The following is a 6,686-nucleotide window of genomic DNA, read 5'->3' as shown; positions in this document are numbered from 1 at the left end:
ATAAATGTCAAATTGCTATATAAAAAGCTATTAATTACAGAGTTAACATCCCATGATGTTATATAGTTTCAATATTTGCTCAACACCTTAACAAAAAAACTTAGCTAACATCCTAAGCTAGATTATGATATCATGTTTTACATAACATTCCTAGCAAAATAATAATAAGGTTGTGTTCCTTCTAAACTTTCATCTTGACTTGTAGCTTCAATCTTCAAAACCTGTAAGTAAAAATTTTGAAAAGACGATGAATAACTATTGATGAAATAATATATGTAAATTTACACTAGCAATGGTTAAATTGCTTACCCCAAAAGCAGTGTAAATTCATCAGGTGTTATCCAACAACAACATCAAAAGTGCTACAAGAATATAAGGAAATTAATTAGAAAAGTTTTGGAACAGTAAATCAAACTTCGATTCGATAAAAGAATCGAATCGGGGATTTGTACAATGTTAGTAAGTCCCTTTTCTCCTAGACTTACTATTCTTAAAACCTGTAGACTTCATTTCAGTATGTTTGATTTATCAATTTTTCAAACAAGAAAAATTAAATCTTTCTTTACAAAATAAGTAATTTAGACGTCAATTATTAATGATTTGAAACCAAAAATTAGCTTTCAAAGGTGCCTGTTCGAAAGTGAAAATTAATTTTTGAGGACACAAGATTCACCAGGGTAAGACACAAAAGAACATTATTAGAACTTTCTCAACATGCAGTTTCATGTTGTAAAAACGCATATTATCTTGTATACTTTTTTTTCCTTTTAATGATAAGCTAGTCTTACATCCTATTTGACATCCTAAAGTATACATTCTCAGGTATCTGCATAAGGTCTTATACATTTTGAAACATATTCTATCCCTATGTCTCTCTGATGTACTATGAAGCAAAATCAGTTAGTTTTCGTGCATCAGAAATAGGATAACGAACAAACTGTCGATGCTGATTAAAAACCATTGGTAGACAACAATTCAGATTTGAGAATGAAACGGAACTGTATCTGAATATGACAAAGAAAATGACAATGCTAATCGAACACCAACGACAGACAACAATCAAGATTGGCGAACGAGAGTAAGTGAATCAGAAACCCATGCATTATCCTCAAAAAATTCAACACTGATCTTATTTTCAATACACGTGATTAATAATGTGGTTATGAGCATCCACATATTTGTCAGATATTATTACCTGGACTTACTATTGTTAAAACCTGTAGCCTAATTCCTTATCATATATTTCTCCTTTATTAGTCAATAACTTGATTATAGTTTCCACAACTGCTTGTAATTGATTATAGCCTAATGCATTTGATGAACTTAACAGCAGTTAAGGTTGAGGCCTCAATAATGTCGGGACGAGTAACCCTCAATGCTCAGATTTTCTACTTCCAACTTCGTGAACCCAAACTGTTATTCCCATCATTGAGGCTCATTCATTTATAATATTGCAACAAATATAGCAATAAGATAGAAATGGCTATATAAATATCAACAAAAAGAATTAAAAAGCAGGGCATACTGTTACTAACTTGATCAGCCGAAAAAAGTCATCATTCAGCTTAGCGATGTCGTAGGCGAGACATGTGATTGTTGAGCAGCGAAAAATTTCCTTATTTTCTTCATTTCTTTCATCTCAAGATATGATCACGATGATCATTCATGTCAACACTCTCAAATTTATCCTACAATAATCAAAATATCCATTTAGTTAATGCACTGTTCAAGAAGCAGTTCATTGTGCAAGTTTAAGAAGAAGTTCATTCATAGTCTCAAAATTTATTTTAGTATCATCACCAAATCGGTAAACTGACATAGGAGTTTCATCTCGAAAGGACTAACATAGTTATCCAAAGAGCACACCGTTCCCTGGTGCATGCGCCCACATTTGGCATCTCTGTCCCTATCACTAACTGGAGCATAACTTCACACGCCACATGTACGGAGGTCATTGTGCCTACATTTGGCATCTCTGTCCCTATCACAAACTGGAGCGTAACTTCACACGCCACATGTACAGAGGTCATTGTGTATGTCACGTCAACAATATGTCCGCATTCTCTGTCCACATCACTAGAACATGAATTTGGATTGACCCCTAGCATGTTGACTTGCTTCTTCTCCTATCAAAATTCTATATTGCCTCCATATGGTTGTATACATTGACAACAGTGTCATTACTAGCATAAACAGAAATAATTTGAAAAAACAAATAAACCAACTTTGTTTTATATTGCCTTGAAACAGAGTTGCATTTCTATTTCCACAAGGTTTGCAACACCTCACTGATCAAGCTAAATCACAAAAAGAGCATCACGAAAGAGGCATGCTGGACCATATCCAATATTGCTAGGGACAAAAAGAGCATGTCGCAATTGTACCCCAATAGCTACCCACATGTGATTCAACTTTTCTTGCTTAATATCATTTCATGATGATACTCCCAGCGGACACATATTGCGGTCACAAACTATTCTACCCAAGTGCCTCGAAAATAGTTTGTTATTTGTTCCAATCGTTCGATTGTTGTAAAAGGTTACTTTCAGCTTTTGTCCGACTTCAAGTGATGCAACTTCTTTGCGCTTGTTCCTACCTCAAACTCTTTTTACCTTTTCAGGATTAGATGAACCTATAGTTGGATAATTTGGTAAAACTATAGCAACAAAATTTAGTTTTACAAATTAATAACACATGGATTCAAAATGTCATACCTGTTTCAACTGTTTGAGAGTTTTTCATAGCTTGATCACTAGATGGAGACAATAAAATATTGGTCCGCATATGCTCTTTCTTAAGAACCAATGAGTTTTTATCCATTGTTCGCATTTCTTAATTAGAAGACATGGTAAAATTCGATCTTGTGCTTTTAGGAGTTTGCATACGTTGATTAGCATAAACTGCATTCTTATGGAAAGATCCCACCTCATTTTCAGAAATCCCTAAAGAGGGGCACAAAGATCTAGGCGTTTGCTCCCGTTCCTTCCTTATAGCACCTGGACCCAAGAAATCATATTAGTAAAAAATATGGCATTTAATTATATATGCAATTAATTAACTGATAGCTCAATGATATCAACTACAGTATAAATTAGCAACATTCAAAAATCTGCAACTCCAACAAGATAATAGGAATCAAACAAGCCATGATCCAACATACCCAAAATTTATGTGAATCAAAAGGTTGCTTAAGACGAATAAAGGGGAAATTTCTTTGCAGAAATTCTAAGAAAGCAATAACTTACTGTCAAAATTTCACTTAAATAGTGTTGGTCAAGGTTAAAGGTTGAAGAAACAGAAAGGCATAATATTCTGAAATAGTACCAATCCAAACACACTTAGATTATAGAGCAAATGATCAACCAAACCACTACAATAGGAATCAAACAGCTGAAATTTGAATCAAACAGCTGAAAGCTTAAACAAACATGGAAGAAGGAAGTAAACATAGGAGATGAGAATGAAAGAAATTTCTATAACTTCTTGCCTACTTTTTCCTTCCAGTATCTAGTTACTTATACTAACTCCCAACACCTTCCTTGCCCTTTATGTGACTTGCCAGAGTAAGAACAAAATCAGTTAGCTTCTTTGGCACAGTCCTCACATGCGTGCTCCTTCTTGACGCCACTTTCTGGACATCTAGGTTGACATCTTTCTTGTCCAACTCACTCTCCAGCTCAGTAGGCTCTGGGTGCACAACATTATCCATATAACAATAGGTGCCTAACCCAACATAAAACTAAAATTCTTATGTGTCTATTTTTTTCCAATTTGTAACTGTACGAATTGCTACATATACCCCAAACCTTTCTCCTCCCTCCATTCATTGATAGCCATTCACCATAATAACTACTATTAACTAGAATTACCAGTCAAATTTAAATTCTCTAATAATTGACAAAATAACCATTTATTAGCCACAAATTCTGCAATTACAACTTAAATAGAGTACGCTGCTTTACCAAATACCTACGACAACTAGTTTACATCTTGATTCTAGTAGCCAATTTGCAATCTAGAAGTTTTAACTACAATACAAACCACATAAAATAATATACCAAAAAAGTACTTTCTACAAAATAATTACCAAACCATTTCAGACTGTGGAGAACAGAGATTGCAAAACTCCAAACATTTGACCAAAATATTGAATGACAAGTTGAAAATGAACTGTTTTCTCATTTTTTATTTCAGATTTGAAAAAAACTTACTTGTTTCAACACAGAAGAGGAGGCATACTTGGGATTCGCAATTGAGGGAGGTCGAAAACTGGGTAGACCTGCGATACACAAGCCAACAAACTCGCAACAAACTCGATTTGAGAAAACAAAATTCTTGAGTCGTGAATAGAGAGGCAGACGAGTTCTGTGTATGTTTAAGACACTAGGGCATAACTTTTTGTTTTTGGAAAACAGAGAATTTCTTTTAATTTTTTGGAATTTTTAATTTTAAGATATTAGTTTTCGCGCCTATTTTTTAGAAAATAATATTTTTTAATATTTTATTATTATATTGGGCGATACTCTCTCCCGCTCATCGCCCCTGCGCCTACTAATATCTTTTGGGACAGATTACTAATTTCTTTAGGGACCAGATTGAATACCTTCGCAATAGAATACAAAATTAAGGACCACAATATAATCTCGTCCTAATACATATACTTTTAGAGACGGGATTATTAACTTGTCCTTAAATGTTGGTCGCAAATAACACTTTTTCTTGTAGTGTCATATCTTTTAGGTTTAGGAGATCTTTTTGGTTAAATTTTTTGCTTAAATCGCACACACAATTTTCTTTTTAGTTAGGAGTTTGTATTATTTGATAAAATTCATAGTACACGCATTGCGTGTGTATCTAATCTCAATATGTAAGTATACTGACTAAAAGTTATATTCGAATATAAAATAAAAATTTTAAATTTTTGAAATTGATGAATATTCAAATTCTATATATTCAACTTTTCAGTTTTAGCAAGAATACATAACTTTTGAAGCACAAAGCCTAGAGCGAAACATTAATAAACCTTTTTACCCTTAAAAATAAATTTCAAATAGGATAACATTGACATTTAATTATTTTTCCTAATAATTATAATTTTGAAATATGTTATAATATTATGAGAAAATTATCAACTTAATTGTCCATTTTTATTGATTACTACATAACGAATCATAATATACATGGTTATTAAAACAAAACCAATATTCATAAGATATACTAATTTCAAATTACTAATAAATTTTTTTGTATACATTAATTGTGATGACTCGGCCAGTCGTCTCATGAGTTACTCAGTTTTCCCCATTTCTGCTTCTTATTGATTTGTATAATGGTTCTATATGTGACGTGTTGATTGGTTAGGGTTCGGAAAGGAATTGGTAAGATTTGAGACACTTAGTCTCTTTTGAGGAAGGTTAAGTTGGAAAAGTCAACCAGATGTTGACTTATGTGTTAGAGGGCTCGGATGTGAGTTTTGATGGTTCGGTTAGCTTCAAGAGGTGATTTGGGACTTAGGAGCGTGATCGGAATGAGTTCTGGAGGTCCGGAATAGATTTAGGCTTGGATTGGCGAAAATGGATTTTTGGCGATTTCCGGTTGGTATGTGAGATTTTGATATAGGGGTCGGAATGGAATTTCGAGAGTTGCAGTAGTTCCATTATGTCATTTTGGGATGTGTGTGCAAAATTTCAGGTCATTCGTACGTGGTTTGGTTGGGTTTTTGATCAAAAGCGGAATTCGAAAGATTTTGGAAAGTTAGGCTCGAATCCGATGTGTTTTAGTTGATTTGATGTTGTTTGAGGTGTTTTAAAGATTGGTACAAGTTTGAATAAGATTTTGGGATATGTTAGTGCCTTCGATTGAGGTCTTGGGGGCCTCGGGTGAGTTTCAGGTGGTCAATCGGGCCATTCCATGAAGTTTGGAGCTGCAGAAAATTGCAGGTCATTGTTGCAGAAAAATGACCTTCGCATTCGCGAGAGGGTCCTCGCTTTCAGAAAGGTTCAGTTGAGGAATCTGGAAATTTAGCCTTCCCGTTCGCGAGGAAGGCTCCGCGTTCGCGAAGGGCTGGACATCTGTGCATCGCGTTCGCGGGGGTGTTGTCGCGTTCTCGGAGAATAAATGGGTAGTTGAGCTTCAGGCAAATTTAATTCATTGCACTCGCGATAGGGGAACGCAATCACGAAGGTCTGTTTGAGTAAAGCATCACGTTCACGATGGGGTGATCGCGATCGCGAAAGAAGAATTTTTGTCAAGGTATTTTTGTGCTTCGCGAATGCGAGGCTTTGACCGCGTTCGCGAAGAAGGATTTCAGGTATGGGCAGAAGGTTTAAATAGTCATCTTGTCTATGAATTTGAGATTTATTTCTTCCATTGTTGGTCGTTTTTGGAGCTTTATGAAGGGTATTGAAGAGGGATTCAAGGGGAATCACTTGGAGGTAAGAATTTTGGACTTAAAACTCGATTCTATTGTGAAATCTACCAAATAAATCATGGAATCTAATCGCTACCAACTCCACACTACTAAAAAGTAGAAAGAGAGGGTCGCAATAGCTTTTATCCGATATGAGGATCGGGATCGATTTCCATAGGGAGCTAGGAATGGAGTCGAGTATCTATTTAGACTAGAGTTGTGTAATTGTTCCAAATGTCACTTCCATACATTTTTGGGCTTTTGATTATAAACTACT

The 6,686-nt window shown here is 34.8% G+C and overlaps 1 long non-coding RNA gene across 4 annotated transcripts; it reads right to left on the bottom strand.

Moving 5' to 3' along the window:
* On the bottom strand, positions 1–4,401 carry LOC107812773 (uncharacterized). Of its 4 annotated transcripts, none has more exons than XR_001654174.2 (5): positions 4,212–4,401; positions 1,846–2,996; positions 1,536–1,688; positions 310–362; positions 1–221 (listed from the first exon to the last, which is right to left on the bottom strand). It is a non-coding gene; the product is annotated as an uncharacterized LOC107812773 (long non-coding RNA). The 4 variants fall into 4 exon arrangements; XR_001654171.2 differs by having other exon boundaries at positions 1,536–2,632; positions 2,715–2,996; XR_001654173.2 differs by having other exon boundaries at positions 2,715–2,996.
* Between the last annotated feature and the right edge of the window lie 2,285 nt (positions 4,402–6,686).

Source organism: Nicotiana tabacum, chromosome 5 (genome assembly GCF_000715075.1).
Source record: "Nicotiana tabacum cultivar K326 chromosome 5, ASM71507v2, whole genome shotgun sequence".
In the NCBI taxonomy this organism is placed as follows: domain Eukaryota; kingdom Viridiplantae; phylum Streptophyta; class Magnoliopsida; order Solanales; family Solanaceae; genus Nicotiana; species Nicotiana tabacum.
This window is presented reverse-complemented; position numbering and strand designations above follow the sequence as displayed.